This window comes from Opisthocomus hoazin, chromosome 2 (genome assembly GCF_030867145.1).
Source record: "Opisthocomus hoazin isolate bOpiHoa1 chromosome 2, bOpiHoa1.hap1, whole genome shotgun sequence".
NCBI classification, from domain to species: domain Eukaryota; kingdom Metazoa; phylum Chordata; class Aves; order Opisthocomiformes; family Opisthocomidae; genus Opisthocomus; species Opisthocomus hoazin.
This window is the reverse complement of record NC_134415.1, coordinates 91,041,512-91,062,084: the sequence shown is the minus strand read 5'-3', so window position 1 is coordinate 91,062,084 and position 20,573 is coordinate 91,041,512. Positions and strand designations below refer to the sequence as shown.

The following is a 20,573-nucleotide window of genomic DNA, read 5'->3' as shown; positions in this document are numbered from 1 at the left end:
TACTCCTCTCATTCGTAAGCCCACCGCTCATTTAACTCAAAGCGCTCTGCTTTTTTTGCTGTTACCAAGACCGATACATGGCAATATTCCAGAACAAAGTTTGTCTAACCACTGATTTCTTGGACCACAGCCCAACAGCCACGTGACGCTTCTCAGCTGAACACTAATGATGGTTAGCGCAAGACTTCACCGCTGTTTAAAGCATAAAAAAGCAAAGTACTTTCATGCTGTTCACTGTACAACCTTAAGTCAAAGCTTTGACTCTAGCAAGCTATTTTGTAAAACTGAAGTTGAACAAAGTACTTTCGCAGAGAAATCTCATGCCAGGTGTTCCAAACGGGTCAAAGAACTCTTCACAACTACATCTCCTTATCTCAATCACTTGTATAAAACATCTTATCATAAAACATAACAGAATTAAATCCACAAGTGGTCTGCAAACACATTATTCCTTTCCCACCGAGCAAAAAAGCCATTACAAGTACTATTCTTTCCATCTTGAAATACGACCAATACACATTTTTCACTGGCTACCCACCTTCTGCAGCCCTGAAGCGCAGGAGCATTCCTACAGCAGTTTGCAGCAAATAGCCAATATGCCCTACCACTGTCCACATCTACCTTTATCCCAAGTGAGGAGTTCATCTTTTTCATGGTTAAACCCTGCTCCCGGAGACAGGCCTCCACCACCCGATACACACAGTAACACGATTCTTTGGCACCCTTCATCTAATACTGCCAATCTGAAATCAGACACCATCCCCAGGGAATGCTTTAGAACATACAGAACAAGATTGATGTGACGTACTTTGCGTACCTGAAGCATCACCCACAATCCTGAAGCTACCTCTGGCCTTCTATTTGATCCCAGAAATCACAACAGCAATTCATTCTCATCAGCAGTTTTACTGGATGTACACATAGCAGCATCTCCTCAAAAGCTTCTGTATTTCCTATTAGCACCAGCCCAAAGGGTATGAAGATGGTACACCTTCACACTCCAAAAAGGATGCCACAGACAGGCCCTTCTGACCCTGTAATACAAGTCATGTACAGATCCTTTCAGAGTATCTAACAAAGTACTTACCAAATATTGCTGCTGCCTTACCCATTTGTCTGGTCTTCGGTATCTTCTTTCCCCTCAGAAGAGACTGACCTAGCTAGGACCAGCAACTTTGTTGCTTACCAAAGAGCTTCACTAGATGCTGTTAACAGCACCCAGACTTCTCACAGAACTGCAGCAGGCAAAAGATGGGAGGCTGATTGGTCCCTTCCCACTTCTGAAGTGCCTAATAACTCTAAGGTGGCATCTCGTGTCCAGCATGTGCTGCACCTGTCAGTGCAACCAGGTCACCTTGCCTTTGTAGCTCTTGCGAAGTACAAGCTGTCGAGGAACACCTTGGTGCGATTACACACCTGATATGCAACAGCTAGAAGTTTTTCACATCCTCATCTTTATTCAAGAAAGAGCACATACAAAACAGTACATGGAAATACCTACCCTTGTCAGTAACATTCATTAACAGAAATAATAAAACCTGTTGAAAGCAATGAAAGGAAAGCTGTTCTGCAGTAAATTTCTGCAGATTCCGATACATGCAATAGCCTGATTAACACAGTTGCTTGCTGAAGAGGAGCAGCCTTCAGCCGAAGCAGCTGGTTACTGCTCATTAATAATAACCACAGCATGGCAGATGTTCAGGGAGCCAATACACTCCTGGAGTTCAGCCAGATCCTTAAGTGTACATTTTAGTACTCAGATGGATACTTATTTTTGACATTTCCAATGCTTTAGGCGCTGCTACTGGTAGTGTTTTGCATTTCATGATACTGTTTAGACAGAAAACTGGGCTTTTCAGAATTTATCCTCTAGAAATGGGCACATTCCATGAGCTACAGAACATGAGCTATAGAAATTCCTCCAACTCTCTGAAGGAAGAGAGCTGCTGGCATCCAATGCTGTTACTTTTGGCTGCAGGCTATAGGGTAGTTTTTCTGTATTTTGGTGCATTTTGAAATGATTTGGTAACTGTAGCTCTATCAAGTTTTAGGTATCATGCTGATCTCACATTTCTTCCTTTATAAAGCATCCCTGAAAATTAGGTTTGAGAGTCATGCTTTAAGGAAGATTGCATCTGCTGTACACAATGATCTGTCTTTAAAATTCAATTTACTTGGTGACCAATTTATGATCCCTCACTCCTCTGTGGAAGAGTGCCAATTTGCTGAATACAGGAAATAATGCTGTTACTGTGATACAGCACCGTTAGTTTTCAAGTGAATGCTCAAAGCTCAACTTCCAATGTGTGCACTCCCTTCTCCCAGTACTGGCCTTTTCCCCACACAGCAAGCAGGTAACTTTGCCAGCATGTTCCTCGGAGGGCAGCAGGCTGTGGTACTGGTCTTATGTTAAAGTTGCCATCCATAAAACCCCAATTCCTCTCTCCCTCACTACATAACAGATAGCAATGGAAGCTTCAGACCTTGCCTTTTCTGCAACCACATCTTTCCTCACAACACCTAAATTTTTGTAACAAGTGTTCCAGGTTTATGCTTCCATACCACCATCACCTCATGTACTTGCTCTTGTCTCCTGGATGACACCACTCTCAAAATGCAGACTCACTAGTTTGAATTTGATTTGTGTGCCCATTTTGTTTTCTCCCAGTCTTTACAAGGCCTACCTGTGAGTTCCATTGTTTTCAGTTATTAGAGACCTTCAGCATCAGCAAATCTGTATACCCTTAGGACATTTTAAAAGGGCAAGTACTCTTAGGGGTTCTTCCACATATTGAAGCTCAATACTGATTTCCACAATATTGCTGCTACCCTTCCTACAGAGGGCAGCTCAATGTTTTGGGAAAGGCACTATTTTACATATGCAGAGACAGTGATTTTGGTTCACATGCAGTTTCTGAAAATGGTATCCACGCTAAACAAAATTGCAGCAGCTGTTTCAGCAGGCTTTTAAGAGCATGGTATCCCACTCCAAGCCACAAGAATTCTTCAGGGGTTACACTTCCTTCCAGTTACGGATCAGCCACATTTGTCAGGCAGCACTGACAAGGTGTTCCAACTCATCACTGCAAAAAGACAACACGGTCTAAGTAAAATGGTTCATTTGAGGGAGAAATTTCGATGTGCAAGTAAGCACACAACACTTTGTATACATTAAGGTTTTACCATTTCTGGGAAAAAACTAAAACCCCATAGACGCTACAATACTTTTTCAGAAAGTTTAAATCAAATCTTTTGGTCTCGTCTCAGATTCCGGATCCGTATTAGATTTTTCAACAAGGAATTCAGGTTCGGGATAGGATCACCACAGATGAGACCAAAGCAATACAGGGAAAGTAAGTTTAATAGGAAATGTACTGTTTTTTCTATAGGATTTCTGATTGCAATACAAAAATTAAATATTCTCTAGTCCTTTGACACACTTCAGTAATCACGTACACTTACATAAAACTTTGCATGTAGGTTTGAAAGCTAACCAACATTAGGCACAGCTATCAGCACACACTGTGGTTTAGGCAACAAATGTTCTTAAATTTCGACTATGTACAGAATTAATTACTATACCAACTTACCATATCAATTGATCAAATAAGTATATTAACATCTGTCAATACAAGAAATTCCCAAACTGTAAGAAGTTACTTTAGACTTAAAATGAGAAAATGTTTAGCTTTTCCATTACATACCTGAATAAGCTAAAAGCATTTGTTCCCACATTTTTGACCATTTTCCTGTTGAAAAAAAAATCTTTATTAGTTCAGACAAATTTTCCTCCATCACTCAAAATACAACTTGCCATCTATTCAGTCTCTCATAGAGACCAAACTGTATTATTAAACAAATGTTGGATTAGTATCAGTACTCCGCAAGTTCTGTGAAAGTTAAGTTAGAAGTGTAGTTACATCATAGACTTATTTTGCTTCTCTTGCCCAGCTATTGCTCAGTTTGGCTGCAAACTGACAGGCAACTAACCAATCAAGTATAATTCCCCTTCTCCTACCAGAATCAAAAAGTTCATTCCTGAAAATTACCTAATACCTGACACTCAGCTTCTATCAAAACAAAAAATTCAAGAAGCTAAAATCCCCAAACAAGCAAGCATTAAATAAAAAACTGCATCCAGACCATTATTCTCTCCTGCAACCAACAGGAAAATTGAGACTGCCTCTGAACTAGAACTGAAAGTTCAAAAAAGTCGAAGATAGCACATTAGCTGTTTCACCCTGTTTTCCGTACTGCAGATACACACAAACCCCACTCCACTTCAAATATGGCATTTGTAATACAACAGTTTACATGTCACCTGCTGCTCATAAATGGGGTTGAAAATAATGCACCTTTTAAAGCAGTCATTTAAAAATTACCATTAGTTATCTAAACCAGTCTTGCTGAGTTTGAAGGTATGTACCAACTATGCAGCCTATGATCTCCAAACACTTCACCCATTCTGGTGTTAGTCTAAACTCGGAAGTCAGATTCACATGTGTCTATCATCAAGCAATCAATCAGGTCTGGGATAGGTTCTTCACTGATCAGACAGACCAATAGTTTTAAGCCCACACCAAGCTTTTAAATTAGTCATAACATTTATTGGAATTCATACCTTCAGCTGGGAAGCAGCCTTGAAGCACCCCTGCAAAGACATAAAATGCACTGGTTAGTTACACTAACAAGGCTTGCTACTCCCAGCTTTTCTCTACATCAGCCATCTAAGTCGCTACACCTACTTACAATATTGCCTGTCTAAACAATATGGCATTTCACAGGTAGTACTGCTGCACAAGAAGTTTCACTCACACATTTGAACTTCACATACTGGGAAAAAACTGTTCTTCAAAAGAAACTGCTGGTAATTAGCAAGGTATTTATTTAAAAGTACTTGTATTTAATAAGGAGTGGAATAAAATTATAGATGTTGTAAGACAGGAAAATTAGAACTTGTCCTCACACTGTAGATTTTAAGAACTTAACCAAAACCAACCTGGATACTCACAAACCAGTGCAATTGAAGTGAATTTAATTGAAAAAGATTAAATTCAGACACTTCAGTATAAACGAAGTTTGTGGAAAAACGACTCCCAATACTCATGCACCGTAAATGTTCACAAGCATGCTTTTTGTCTGCTGAAAGTATGATGTTGTACAAGCCCGTCTGAATTACTTTAGCTCTGGAGCCAAAACAGCTTTAAATTAGAATTCATTACAATTCACCACCAAATTCCACCTTTAACCATTAACATTACTTTTCCTAAATGCTCACATCTGAGTGACCCCTAAGTTAACAGCCCTAAGAGGGCTGAAGTGCAAACAGCATCACTAGCTTTCAATCACCAGCAACAATTCCTTACCAAGGCACTTTCAATATCTGGCTAACATTTGCTGTTTACCTACTGTAAGACAGGATACCTCAAAATATAGGGGCCTAACACCGCCCTCTCTGTTCTGTTAAGATGCTAGCTTTTGCAACAGCACATATCCAAGTCAGCATGGACCTGGGGCAAGTTTACACAACGCACCAACATCCTTATTGACAACATGGAGCATGCTGGCATCTAGCCTGTAAACGGGGAAAGCAATAAAGGTAACACCAACCAGGATAATGGCCGAAAGATTAAGTCACTTTTGAAATAATTACTTAAGTGGTTCCATCTCAGTAGCCAGATCCGTATGAAGTTTCTCATCAACATATCAGGTTTGGCAGTTTCATCATGACTCACCACTTAAGTATCAGTGACTGGAAACCACAAAGCAATTCATACACTCATACATTCCACAAAATAAGCTTTGTGTCTTTCATATGCAGACATACCGAAAAGGGAATACGTTACAATTAACAAAAAATTTCAGCTCCTTAATCAATATTACCTCTATCAGTTGTACTACAGTTGCCAGGAAATCCTTCATCAGGACACCTGATGTTCCCATTATTAGAAACTGCTCATGACATTCTAGAAATCCGAGTGAAAAAATCAATTACAACATGTTCATGCACAATACAGCACAACCCATTATGAAAAACTAAGTCTACTCTTGTGGGTCCCCCTTCCGCCCAACCACTGGTTGTAAGCATTTGAGTCAAACTGAACTGAATACAGAACCTGAGGTTATTTCTTAGCATTTCCAAAAGGTAAGACTATCAACTATACCTTTAAAGAATGAATACACATTTTTATTAAAATATTTGCCTGTTTATATTAACAAGTTTCTAGACGTCTCCTTTTTTTCACCTAAACTTTCTTATACTAATCTCCTGATAAAGTAAAAATTCAGTTAAAAGCCCTCTTGAAGTAATCTGTCAGATGTAGTATGAACACTTCAGATAAGCCTCTTTTACCTGTTTCTCCGACAGTGACCCAAATAAACTATTCACCAGCTCCCGAGCCTACATAGCTCTAGGTCATGTCAAACATACCCGAAATATGATGCCTTAATTTTAAAGCTAATGACACATCTACTAATTTTATCATACATATATTTTGCTAATCCATTTATCCTATTAATTTCTCCCCCCTAATCATTCAAAACATACACAGCTTTCAGGAAAATCCACTTGTGTGTATCGAATATTCTTCTACTTCTGATGGTGCTTCCATGAAGGGCTAAAATTGAAATTAAATAAAAAGTTATCTTTTAAAGTAGAAAATGTCTCTTGCTGTGGTCTAGCATCATCTCTCATGCTATTGTATCAAAAACATACTAAGCACTAAAAATCCACTTTTTCATACAACAATTCAATACTGGTCTCAAACAGTCTTCCATACCTGACAAATCAAAATCTTATATGCACTAGAAAAAAATAATCAGCACAATTTAGCACAAGTTAAGCAAGTGTTTTATCATGTGGGTCTTCATGCTTATTTAAACACTACAGCAAAGCAAATTAAACTAAGAACAACTGACCTCAGGGCTGACCTTAACTCAGTGAAAAGCACAAAAAATCAAATACTCATCAGTCTGATGGCAACTATGAAAATGCAACATACTGTAACTGTTTTTTCCTTTTTGTTCCACTCAGTAGTCATACAAAGACAACAGCCCTCTGGCACTTAACACATTCTGTACTTTTTGACAGACAAAAAAATGGAAACTGAGCAAGAAATGGAAGCATTTATCTTGATCAACGATAGAAATGTAGCGTTACTTCTAGAGCAACACAATTTAAAAATCCAGAGCCATTACCTGAATGCTTCTGTACAATGTATTGGACACCACCGAAAACTTCCACTCCATCATACCTAAAAACAAACAGTAAACAAACTAAACACGTGAAATAAGCAGCTTCTTGCTACCAGGCCACGAAGTCACACACATTATGAGAGATTAATAATGAACAACCTCTGAAGTCTCAGAAGCAATATGTTAAATACCTAGAGTCTTAAATTTGCCGGAACCCTTTAAAAAGCAGGAAGAAACAAAGCCAGTTTTAAGTAACAAAGGAGTTATTCGAGTCACATTCTCTTGAAATCCCATATTAAAAGCATCATAGAAATAACTGCATGTACCCACTACTAAACTTCAGTCCAAAGTATTTTTAATGAAAATTCATTATCTCAAGGTTTCAGTCTTTTCAGTATAAGCACTGATTTCAATAGGTTTAGAGAATTCATTTAACCATGTAGCAAGTATTTAAATCTACAAACTCAACCAGCTAAAGAAACACATGACAAAGTATGTTTTGTCATATACAATACCTAAAACATGCAGCTTCCAATAATAATGTTTCCTACTCTGCATTATGTAGAGCAAATAAATGTAGCCATCCATTACAGAAAACTTACTAAACATGTTCGGTTTCAGACCACAGAAAAAAATTTAAGCCATGGAAAATCTCAAGTTAAACTTGCATATTAATTAGACCAAATAACCACGGCTTGTAATGATTCAAAAACTTTACTGTTCGGTAATCTAACGAGTGACTCAGGCTATCATTAGACAAGCTAATTCAACAGGGAATGAACGCACCCGACAACTTCCCACATGAATACAACCACCTCCCTAATCTTTGCTTGCAGATAAGAGCCTAGAACCCTAGTTGTATTTTTTTTTTATTGTATTGTATTGCCTCCTCTTCCAGGACTATAGCTTTATGACATTACCATCACAAGAGGGAGAAAAAATGCATCTTAGAGCCACAGGAAGTTTGTGGGTTTTTTATTTTTTTTATTTTTTTGAAATAAACCTCCCTTTATTCTGCTATCTCATTGCCTGACAGGAAAAAAACGTAACATCAATACTTTACAAAGCTAAAGCAACCCAGAGATTATGGTGTTTGCTATTTTTCTTGGCACGGTATGTGCATTTTACAGTAACGGTATTTTTAAAATTCTTCTGTTGTAGGGCAGTTCGGCGATGCCGATGGCCAAGCACTCCGCAACACAAACGTGCGCACGAACCCCAGGCCACATGAACACGGCCACCCCAGCCTACCCAGTAGCCCCGGCCTCTCCCTCAGCCACCCCACGCTCACTGGAATGTTTCGGTCGATTTCACTCCTCAGCACCGCACAGCACTGTAAGCACTAACCCGAACGACAACCGAGGGGAGCGGAAGGCTGCACCGCCCGGCCGGCGATGCTCCCAACCCCAGCCGGGCAGCCTTCCCCCATCAGCCCCCACAATCAGCCGACGCGGGCCCTCCGGCCCGGCCAGCCATCAAAATGGCGCAGGTCGCGCACCGCCCGCACCGGGGCAAAATGGCCCCGCGGGCCCCGGGGCACCGTCTCCAGCAGGGAACCGGATCCCGCGCTCCCGCCGCCCTCCCCGCGGAGGCCCGAGGCGTGCCGGGACCCGCAGCCGGCCCCTCCGTCCCCTCGCCCCACACCGCCGTGCACCAGGCTGGCGCCCGGCCGCGCCCTTCCCGCCCGCGGCCCCAGGGTACGAGCCTCACCCGCCGGCTCCAGCCCCGAGCGCTACGCGACCTGGCCTCCCACACAGCCAAGCACAAAAAACGAAGCGCGGGTGCCCCTCCGGCCGCGCTCGGGAAGCAGCCCGGCCTGCACCACATCACGGCGGCCCGCTCCGCCGCCTTACCTGCCACCGCGGACGCTCTGCAGGGAAAGGAGGAGCGAGGGGGCGCTTGCCGCTTTTATACGGACTCTGCGGGGTGGGAATGAGGCTGGCCCCACCCCTCTCTCCGCCCGCCGAGGGGCGGAGCTGGTCTCGTGCCCCTTCGCCCCCGGGCGCGGAGCCGTCGGTGGGCGCGCGGTAGCTGACGTGTGCTCAGCAGAGTGCGGTGAGGGCGCGGCTCCGCGCCGCCGAGGGCAGGAGGAGGGAGGCGGTAGCCGCCGGCGCTGCTTGCCTTCCCCGGGCTGCTCGCCGCGGGCAGTCTGCAGCCCGGGGGGGGTGAGCGGGAGGCTGCCGCGGGCTTGGCTGCGCGCCCTGCGAGCGGGCGGAGGGGAGAGGCCGGGAGGGGGCCGCCCGCTCTTGCTGGGGTTCCGTGCCCTGAGGGGCCGGAGAGAAGGCCGGAGCGCTCGAGCCTGGCTGCTGGTCCCGGCGCTGTTGGGGCGCTCCGCGCCGCAGGGTTTCTGCGTAAAACGCAGCGCCGGCGAGTGAAGGCAGGAGGCTGCTGCAGCCGCGCCTCCCAAACTTACAAAAATGTACGTCGCTGAGTACTTGTTTCTCCTGTCTGTCTTCCATTGCTGTTCCTTAGGGCTCCAGCTGGCTAACCTTCTGTAGCTAGGCCTCAATGTTTCAACTTGCCTTCGTCTCTAATTAGATGTTTCTGAAACCTTAACCACATGCGCACGCTCTCCTTTTCTGGAAGTAGCATGCAGTGCTTTACCTCTGTATAAAGCTGCAAGTCACCAGGGCTGAAAAATCCACTTACCCACTACAGACAGAAAGCTTCCTGCAGTTTTTTCACTCTGGAAAGTCTCAGGGTGCTGGGTGCTGTTCCACAGTGAGCCCAAAAGGACGGCTTCAGCCGCTGGAAGGCGCAGAGTTGCGCCTCGGGCGGAAAGCGGCTTGGTCTCCAGCTGAATCGGCCTGTGCTGCTGCGGAAGGGCTAGGGAAAAGGGGGGGAGCAGGTATCTGAGCTATGGCGGGGATGGCAGGAGCGCTGCGGCTTAGAGGAGCTTTAAACTGGTGTGAAACCACATCCCAAATTCTCATAATATTTATAGAGGTTCTTACTAATTGTTTATAAATAGTCTAACTTGTATGCCTGAAAGTTTAGTATATCAATCAACTTAGTTGAGAAGATCAGGAAAAAACACAGAAGGGTGAAGAAAAGCTCAAAAAATTGTTCGGTGGTTTGACAAGTTGTTAAGAACGCTACCAAAAATGATGGTCCACAAGACTGACTCTCAATGGAAGGGTCTAACTGTTGGGAGCGGTTAAGGGAAGTCCAGAAAACTGAGTTGTAAAGTGCTAGAGTATCTGGTGATTTTATTCCTAAAATTACTGAGATTAATACTACCAGAAAAACTAAATAGTGGACGAATTTTAAACACGTTTTCTTCTGTAGCCCATGGCATTCGTTTTATTCCTGCTTTTCTTCTTCCACACCCCATTTTATCTGTCTGAAATCTCCCTGACTGCAAGCAGGGTGACCCAAATGGCAGACTGCAAGCTGCAGCCAGCCCACCGCCTTTTCTGCTGTAGAGGCGTGAGGAAGAAGGTCTATGTGCTGCCTTTTTCTCTGAGTTCATCCTACAGGCACTTGTTTGAGCTGCTGTTCCTGTAGGAGAGAGAGCTGTAAGCATCAGGGAACAGTTGCTAGTGGGTCAGGTGGTGTCAGCAGCAGAACTTGGGCACAGGCAAGCAGTTTGCGCTGTTGTTATCTGTGCCTGTGACCTATTCGAAAAGCCCCCAAACTGCTGTTTGCCACATGGCACTGAAAATGTTAACCCACCCTTCCTTAGGGACAGCAGGCTTAAAGATAAGCAAAGTAATCGCAGCCATTAATCGGAAACTCAGCCTTAAAGAAGGAAGGCAGCTCCTTACCATTCTGTTCCTAAGTGCTAAATAATTGCATCTCTTCTACAGCATGCTGTGGAGAGGTTTTACAGGTGTTACTCCCCTGAAGAATGGAATTTCTTTTCGGGGGGGGGGGAAGATAGGCTCATAATTTAAGCCCAAAGCACATTACATAAAGCATAAGCAAGTACTATTTTAGTGTGCATTAGATAATAAGAAGGCTATAAATAAAGAGGTGACTAAGGGCCTGTCCAAGGCTGCGGGGTACTGCTCTCCGTTGTGAGCTTTGCAGGAGAAACACAGCCGTGCACTTACTGCAGGGAGCCTTGCACCTTGCAATGTTACACCACACTAGCTTTTGTAAATTGGCAGTAGAAACTCTTAATCTATCTCTTAGATTGTAGGGTTCAGGTTTACTAGCAGTGCCTGAATGCACATTGTATGCAAACTTTATCCCCAGATAAATGTGCTTCATATTTCTCAGCATGACCGAAGTCTGCTAGCATGGGGCAAGCTTGTGGGTCAAGTGAAGTATGTGTTTGTTGTGGGTAGATAACAATTACAAAGCTGAAAAAAGTTAACCAAAACAAAATAAAAACATACACCACAACTGCAGATATTTAAAAGTAAGGTTCCTTCTTAGCTGCCTTTCAGTCTTGCTTCCTTCAGTCTTGCTCATCTATAACCTATGTCCCAGGTGTCTGGATGAGGGTGAAGAGCGACACCTGATCCTCAAACTCTACTCCCCAGAGAGATGCTAAGCCTGGTCTGAACCATAAACCTGGTTGCTGTAAAGTGTTATTTTATAGATGAATCGCTTCTGAATTTAGCTCACCAGACAGCTGCACATTTTTGCACAGTGTAAGCACTGGCGGAAGGGAGTGCTGGTTATGAGCTACTGAGGGTGTACTGGATCGCCTCTTCTGAGGTCTGCACAGATATGTGCCGGCCCAAAAGGCTGGTGCTGTGGCTACCTCCAGGGCTTTTCAGCTCCAGGGAACTCTCTCCAAGTTCTCTTTTCTTGTTTTCAATGATTTCTTTCTCTTCTTGTTCTTTCTCTTTATTTCTGTCTCCCCCCTACACTTCCCTTCTGTTCCTATTTTAAGACTGGCTTCCTGGATTTTCTCCAATAGCTTTGATGACTCACATCTCTTGGTTTGGTTTGGGGTTGTTACCAGTGCATCCTTTCGGATGCTGAGTTCCCCTCCTCTCTCACCTTCCCAGCAGGAAGTCTATTGTATGCAGCTTTAATTTCTTCCTTCTCAGAACAGATAGTACTAATTGTAAAATCCTGAGCTGAGTGCCATGCTTTACATTATGCATCATAAAATGCATGACTTGGGAAACAATTTCATTTAGCTTAAGATTTTTGCCCTATTTTTAATGTTTTACAGAGACCAGAATTCTTCTCAACTCTCCCTCTCTGAATTTTTAGTCACTTTAGTTTCAGAGAAGGACGAGCACATTTTTGTGATAAATGAAACCACAAAAACATTAGAACAGCTGTACAGCATCAGACCAGAGGTTTGCCCCCCCTGTATCCTGCCTCCACTTGTAGCCAAAAGTAAGTGCCTAGGCAGGGGAATAGGGATAGAACAAACATGTAGGGATCCTTCCCTGAAGATTTTCCCAGCCTCTGGCAATATAAAATTCAGAGACCTCATAGAGGGTGGGGGTTTTGAGTGTGTGTGAATGTAAAAACCCTGCATTAATTCACTACCCATAAATTTGTCCAGTCTTCCCCAGAGCCTTTATAAAATTTTAGCATCCACAATAGCAATGGCAGAGTGCCACAGCTTCATTCACATTACAGAAAAATGCACCTCCTTTAGTTTGCTTTGTGCCTGCTCTCTGTTAGCTCATTGCACAGTTTTAGAAGAAGTGTTGGGCAGTCCATCCCTCTGCGATCATCCCCTCATTAAGCCCCCGCCGCCCTCCACTCTCTTCTTCAAGCTGAAGAAACCTCATTCATGTAGTCATTCCTCACACGGGAGCCAGTTCCTACCTTTGACCTTACTCCCGTTGCTCTTCTCCAAACTTTTTCTTGTTTTTCTGAGATGGGAGTCCCCAGTATACACTGTATTCAAGAAGCAGGTACAACATGGGCTTATGCTGAGGCGTGATAATGTTCTTCATTTTGTTCCTGGTTCCCTAGCACTTCCTAAACTTTGGTTTCTATTGTTGTCCATCACTGTGCATGGAGCTGACGTTTCCACAGAACTGCAGGATCTCACATCTAAGGAATAAAGGTCAGAGCCCATCGTGTTGCATTTGCATTTGTGTTGCTTTTCTCAATGAGCGGTGCTTTATATTGATCTGTGTTGAATTTCATGTGTTGCTGTTCCACCCACTCAGTTTGTTAGACTCCTGCAGCTATTTATGAATCAGCAAAGAATGATTACTAATTTTTTTCACCTCTCTGCATAGCACCATTTTCAGATCAATTCAGCAAGTTCACCAGTACAGGTCATGCAGATTTCTGTGGTAGTTTTCTGCCACTGTGAAAATGAACCATTTACTTCTACCTTCTGTTTCCTATCGTTTACCTCTTATCCCATGTCTGCTTAGATTCACTTTATTACTTATGAAATGAATGGAGAACAAAATCAAGGTAGGTTTGAAGTAGATGATTTATACAGAGATTGAAGAAAGATGTAAGGGGTAAGGGAGACCTCCTGCTGAGTCACGAGGTTCGGAATGGACCCCCTTGCTTTCTAAAATCCTTCTCAGAGAGGAGCCCGGGTGCGGCTGGATCCAGACTTAGCCTCAGACCACAACGGTTCCTGTCTAAGGGATATGTCTAGCAGCAATTCAAGGTGTGTTCACAGTGAGAGAGAGAGAATCACAGAAATTTAGGAGCAGTTAATCACTGATTTACTTGGCGTCTACAGAGTTATTAAAAAGAATTCACTACTACAATCACAGTAATAGGATATTATGCTTTGAGTTTGCACACACACACAATTAATAGATAATAGTACCTGTTAAAATTCCCCTTGAGTTTAGTGAAATACTCTCTTCAGATGATTTTCTCAATGGGTGAACCCGAGCCTCAAGAAGTGAGTTCAGTCCAGGTAACCTTGAACTTCAAAGCTTGGAGTGCTGTGAGAGGCGTCCCATGCAGAGGGAGATGCTGGTCACAGCCCACTGCAGTCCAGGAAAACTCAGAGGGCCTCACTTGGGACCGCTGTTTACAGGGTCTCAAGATGATTGACTTTGTCAGTAAGTTTCCATCCTGGCCACGTGAAGCAGTTCTTGCCGACAATAGAGTAATTTTGGTGTTCCTCAGACCATGCAGTTTTATCCTTTACCAAAGGAGTAGCAGAGGTTTCAGGTACAGTCAGGGAGTGCCTGATCGTCCCAGCTCACTGCTCTCGTTCAAAGGCAAGAAAAATGGCCAGCCGTGCCAACTACCTGCTCTTGAAGTAGAAGCAAGAGTACAATGTTGGCTGGTTCTGGGATTGCCGGGGGGGGGTGGGGGTGGGGGGTGTTGCACCACCACAAATCCGCGCACCAGATCACGTTATCACATGCTTGCTGAGGAGAAGCATGAAGTGAGTTTACCAAGTGTTCTGACCTTTGCCTTACAGATCATATTTATCCAGATGCACACTAATTCTACATTTTATGTGAAGTTTTTACTTACTTGCCTGGTACAGATGTCAGGCTTAGTGGGCTGTAGTTTCCTGGATGTCCCTAGAACCTTTCCAAAACATTATGATCCTGTCTGCTTCTTGCCCTTCTTTAGCAGCAGAGGAATTTCAAGTGAGAGCTCACGCACCACAGTTAGCAGTTCACATGTTTCACTGGGTTTCTTTAGAGCAGCATCTGATCCTCTTGAAACTGCAGCATCTTCCAGAAGTTTGAAGCAACTTCTCTTATGAATGCCTCAAAAGTGGTGTGGTGTGGGGAATTTCCCCAGATCTTCCCCACTGAACACAGGAGCAAGAATTTATGCCATTGCATGGCCTAATTATCTCTGAACAGGATTCCTGCGCCTCATGAATATGAAAAGGGATATGTTGTTGGTTTTGATAGACTAAACACTGTTATACTGGCATGTACTGTTGTGGGCTTCCTTTTGCCCTTTTTCAAGTCTTTCTTGAATGGTGATTTTGTGCCTTCAAGATAGTGTTCTCAGTTTGTCTTCATACCACTTGCGAGGATTTAATGTGCATAAATGTTCCTGTTAGTTTTGTTTTTAACAAGCATCTTCGTTTTCAGGTATCTCCCTTTTCTGAAGTTGAGTACAGCTGTGGTGGATATTTGGGTTTTCTGCTGCGAAGACAGAGTACCAAATGTGCAATGGTTGCTCATACTGACACTTTTAGTTTATCGTCATAATCTAATCAGTTTATATACAGCTAAAATTAGTGGTCAAGCATAACTAAGCTTTATACAAGATAAAAACCTCAAACCATCTGCACAGTTACTTAAAAGAAGCAATAAAGCTGGAGTATTAAGACAGCCAAACTAATTAATAGTTTTAGGTTAAATTAGCAACTTTTTCCTCTGTTTACCAAGGTAAGTCTGTGTGCTGTCTCCAGGACTACACAATTGTAACTATTTTGTTGTTTAACAGAAGCATTTGTTAGCTTGAACTACAGCACCATTTCAGTATGCCCAAAAATCCTTCAGGGAAATTTCAGTCTGAGCTTTGTTAGTGCTTGGGAAAATCATCTTTCTCTCAGTGTTCAAATCTCTTCTACGTTATTCTGCATAAACTGCATATTACTGAAAAATAATATGCTTCATTTCATTGCTATGTAGTTGCTGCTTATCTTACTGGCTTTTGCTCCCTCTTAAGAGATGAGATGAACAGGCTCGGATGAAGTGAAAGAATTGAAGGGGAAGTATGTGGAAAGATGGGCGAAGAGCAACCTGCTGTTTAATACTCTTCTCATAGTTGTAGGACCCAGCTGTTAATTAATATAACTTGCAGTCACTTCATTCATTAACAAGGAATAGGGAAAAAAAGGGTTTTCTGTCATATTTATACAGCCTTCACAAACTGAGTGTCAAACTCACTTTTAAATAGGAAATATAACTTCACATTCCTTAACAAGAGGCTGCCTCTGGTTCTTAGAGAAGGCAAGGCTGCTGAGCTATTTGTTTTTTTTAACCAAAACTGGTCTTAATATTCCCATCTTTCAGAGGCTTGCTTAAAATTGAGATATCCTGTAATAACACCCTATACAGAATCAGGAAAACCATCACGTACTCAAATTGCTCTTTCTAAAACCAAGTATCATGTGAACTATTACAACAAAATAGAAGTTGTAAAACTGCATTCCAATATCTGAAATTGAATCTGGATGTGATATGTACAGATCTCTGGGTAAGAAAGTTCTTTAACTGCTTGGAATGTTTAATTGATGAAGTAAGAAAATAAAATACGCATACTCATAGTATGTGTGTTAAAACACAAATTTATTTTTTTTAAATAGTAAAGATGTAGGAAAATGTAACTGCATTATCTACAGTACTACTATTTTAATGTTAATAGATTTAATTTTGCATCAAGGCTTCACTTTGGATGGTGCCTAAGTCTTTCCTTCTGCGAGACTTATGTAGACACAGGTATTTCTTGAATCTTTCATTGCAGAATTTTGTTTCCAAGGTGTCTCGTTCTCAAAAAACCACAAGGACAGAATAGCGTGCTAGCAGGCTTTGTGAGTGTATCGTGCTCTTAGTGGCTCTGTTCTCATACAGGGAGAGATCAAGCAGCACTTTCTATAGGTGTGTTTTAACTTTACAGTTAAGTAGAACTTACGAGCAGCTGCTGAAACTGATGACCTCGTTCTTCCCTCCTCCCCTGTCACTGCTGCAGGCTGATAATCATCATGCTGCTACCAGCAACTACCTGGTGCAGTAGAAAACTTTTTTTTTTTTCAGCTTAGTTTTCTAGCAAGTCAGCCACTTAAACTGACTCACACTGTGACCACCTAACCACTAGACTTAACAGAAGGGGAGGGGTGGGAGCACGCACTCTGGACTGGGGATAAGTTGAGCAGGGTGATGTCCCCAGACAGCAGCTAATACTTAGGCAGCTATAAATATGATGTGAAACCTCACCCTTGGTCCCTCCAAAATGCAGTGTATTTAACCATGCCTCAATGCAAGAATTCTACCATTAAAATAAACAATACTTGAGGTTTAAGAGGTCTGTTCTTCTACTGTGTGCTGCTATTTACTCTTGTACTGTAAGGAAGAAATATCTATCTAAATACCATTAAATTAGACAGACAGCTGCTGATATTCAGAGCAGTACAGCTTATAGCTGGCCCTACTAAAGAGCAAGGAAATTGTGATGCTCTGCCCTAGGATAAGTAAGATTAGTGTGTCTGTTTTTTGAAGATGGGGTACTCTGTTTCTAAAGAACAGAAAGAGGATGGCAGCATAGTTAATCCTATAACCGTGATAATATTCTTAAAACCCACAAATCATCCATTACAGTTGTGTAAATAAATTGTAAACTTGAAGAAAAGGTAAACTAGTGTGTTGCTGACTTCCTAGGAGGGAACTCACAGCATTGCAAATTGTCACCATGTACACAAGCACACTCCCTGTCCTGATGCTCCTGACTGGAGCTGGTAGCTGAGCTCCTGGTGCTGGTGGGGCTGCGTTCTTCATTACGATGGAGGTGCTCAGACAAGGTGCCTCCTGCTGAAGGCCCTCCTACACTTTAACCTGCTTTGCCTGGTTGTGCTCTCTTGGATATTTTCCAAAACTGAAAGGAGCTCACCCAGGCTCTCCGGGCAACAGGGGGAAAGACTTGAGCATTTCAGAAGCTGCATGTTCTCTGCCTGGCCAGCAGCACACAGCTGAGTAAGAAAAGGCCATCCTGTTTTCTGACTCTCGGTTTAACATATGCTGTGTACGGAAAGTATGGGACAAGGCTGCCACTCCTTGTCAGCGCTGGGAACCTTCTCTGCTTGCCTACAGAACATGCAGCTGACAGGCGGAGGAGATTTGTTTACGTGGTTCCTGTGATGAGAAGGCATTGCCCTGCCAGAGGCAGCGAGCACACAGTGCTTCTGAACACAGGGCCCCAGCAGAGCAGAGAAGCTGCGACATAAAGCTTCAGCTGGGGGCTTACTACAGACGTGCATCTCCTGGCGCGTCTGGATCTCCCGTTGCTGCCGGAGTCTCAGGGTGCACTCCCACCAGCATCCTCTGGGACCCCTGAGGCGGGCCCTTTTGGGAGCCAGGAATGGGTGACCAGGAGATGCACTTGCTGAGATTCTCTATTCCTTCTCAAAAAACAATGCTGGGGGAGTTTTCAGAGAGGCTGGCCATCAGGTCTGAGAGCAGGCCACCAGGGCAGTGCAGCTGACCTCAGCCTCGTCTGGAGCGGTTCCTAGGTGGAAGCCTGTGGTGTTGTGTAATCCATGAAACAGGTCTGGCCCTTGCCCGGTCTACGGGAGAGGCAAGCAGCCCACTGCCTATGGGCAGCCTGGTGTCACATGGGGAAGGTCGGGATGCCAGACGAGTGGAGAGGCTGGGCAGCGGCCCTGGCAGCTGCATGCACCGGGCAAACCGCTAACACTTGCTATAGTGCAGCTGACTGTTCCCGCAGGAGCTGGCACCATTGCCAGAGCTTTTCTGAGGCTGTGTCTCGTGCCAGTTGCCTGCACCGGGCTTATGTCCATGATGAAAAGGGCTGGGTGCGTACAGACATGTTGAGTATTGCTGTCTTTCTTGGAGGGATTGTATCCCTACCAGATAATGAATTTCCTTCCTTGTCAAGGACTCTGCACCACAGTGCATGGACGCTTGGTACCAGTGGCAGGAGCACCTACCTGCTTTTTCATATTCATCTGCTGCTAGACTGTCTACAGGAGATACAATCCCAGGTTTTTTGTAGATGCCTTAAGTCTTTTAGTCTTGACATGGCCTCTTCTAGCTGTGGGCATCCCACTTAGCCCATCTGGCATTCCTGACATTGCACCCATGCGAGGAAAGAGTCCACCAAGAGTTCTTATTGATGTATTGGCTACAGAGCCAGGTGATACAAATGTTACTGATCTATAGACTTGGCATGGTACGGCCTTTCTGCTGAATTCAACAGGAGCTGTGGAGCCATTCTCTACTCCTCTAAAACAATGGAAAAGCTAAGAGAATTTCAGAAGCTACCATAGTGTGCTCTAAGTTGTATCACCTGAACTAGAAAAATCCTTTGATGGTGGTGTTCTATTTTGTTAAAACAAAAAAGAAACTTTATGAGTACTGTTGAAGAAGGAAGCTCATCAGTGCTGATTTATTCTATCGTATCAGATAATCTGCTTGAAATTATGCTAGTTGGTTGTGCCAACACAGCATTTAAAACAAGTGTTTTGTCACATTTCGTCAATTTTTCTTTATTATTCTTTCTCTATTTGGGTTACAGAAGCATGTGCTTACTCTTGCATAAGTAGAAGAAGGAAGTAGAAGAGAGGAGTAGATCTCACTTCAGGAAATGTTAATTGAGATGTTTCATCTCTCTTGAAGATCTTGCAGTTTATTGGCATGTTTATGTAGTTTCCATGGACTGCAGTGGGAGTTTGTGACACAGATTGATTTGAGGGTTTGTCTCTTACATGCAAGTAAGGGATAAAACAAGATAGCTCTAGCCTAAATGAGTACATATTATGCTAGGACTGTCCAATCATTCAAAAAGCTTACCCAGCACACCAGGCTAGTTATAGGCAGAAGCAGACTAAGAAATGACACGTCCTCTCCTTCCAGGAGTCCTGTGGGTCCAGCTCAATACACCCCTCTCCTCCTGTCTCCCCACTTTGAGTTACCACAGACCATGCTAGGATCTGCAATAACTTGTTCTTACTTCATACCCACGTTTCCGCAGAGGAGGCGAGACTCACCTCGCAGGCGCGGGGGGGTGAAGAGCGTGTGGAGCGGCAGCCTGTGGCTGTGGCCCGTGTTCCTCCACAGCCTGCGCAGGACGGGGCTGTTTGCCTGCACACAGCAAGAGGTTTTGGGAGGTTGCGGTAGAAGAGCTGGTGAAGCAGAAACGTGCCTTAGGATGCTGTGCGACAGGGCAAGAGGTTGAAAACTTGTTTGAACTCATGAGCAATCTGTTACGCAACACTGATCAGATGTGCACACCCGACCCACAGGCAGTCTGGGAGACCCATGCTTGATACAGGAGTGGGTAAGTTTTCCCCACTTTGTTTCGAATGGGATGACCATCAAGATAATTTTTCTGTAAACACAAGAGGGCACTCCCACCTTACTTCTAAATGAGTTACAGCACTTGTCAAAGGAAGTTCTTGATGGAACAACACAGAATTGCAGCTACTCCTTTGTACATGCTTTGGTAATGCAACAATCACTATGCATTTATAAGCATTTATAGACCACGTAGTTATAGGCCATATGTAGGAAATGTGGTCTTGGTTTGATGCTTTCTCCAAAACAACGTGTATGAAGAAAAAATTGAATGTAATCCTTGATCTCAATGAAGTAAAACCAGAGCTCATATGTCCTTGTAGCCAGAATTGAAATGAAAGCTCAGGGACTACAGACTACTTTTGGGGATTTCAAGTGCGTTATCTTGTGGAAACAGAGACTATGTACTTTGTACACTGTAGCAAATTCACTAGGAAGAACTACAGAAAGAGGGAATGAGATTTAAAGTTG

At 43.4% G+C, this 20,573-nt stretch overlaps 1 long non-coding RNA gene and 3 other non-coding genes across 4 annotated transcripts; all 4 read right to left on the bottom strand.

The window, feature by feature from the left end:
• Window positions 1-1,437: 1,437 nt before the first annotated feature.
• On the bottom strand, window positions 1,438-9,098 carry LOC142360596 (uncharacterized). Its single transcript, XR_012763225.1, has 7 exons — window positions 9,048-9,098; window positions 7,198-7,253; window positions 6,548-6,617; window positions 5,884-5,966; window positions 4,622-4,651; window positions 3,705-3,749; window positions 1,438-3,083 (listed from the first exon to the last, which is right to left on the bottom strand). It is a non-coding gene; the product is annotated as an uncharacterized LOC142360596 (long non-coding RNA).
• LOC142360679 (small nucleolar RNA SNORD50) lies at window positions 3,261-3,331 on the bottom strand. The gene has a single exon (XR_012763289.1). It is a non-coding gene; the product is annotated as a small nucleolar RNA SNORD50 (small nucleolar RNA).
• On the bottom strand, window positions 4,480-4,552 carry LOC142360682 (small nucleolar RNA SNORD50). Its single transcript, XR_012763292.1, has one exon. It is a non-coding gene; the product is annotated as a small nucleolar RNA SNORD50 (small nucleolar RNA).
• LOC142360681 (small nucleolar RNA SNORD50) lies at window positions 5,666-5,732 on the bottom strand. The gene has a single exon (XR_012763291.1). It is a non-coding gene; the product is annotated as a small nucleolar RNA SNORD50 (small nucleolar RNA).
• Window positions 9,099-20,573: the final 11,475 nt, after the last annotated feature.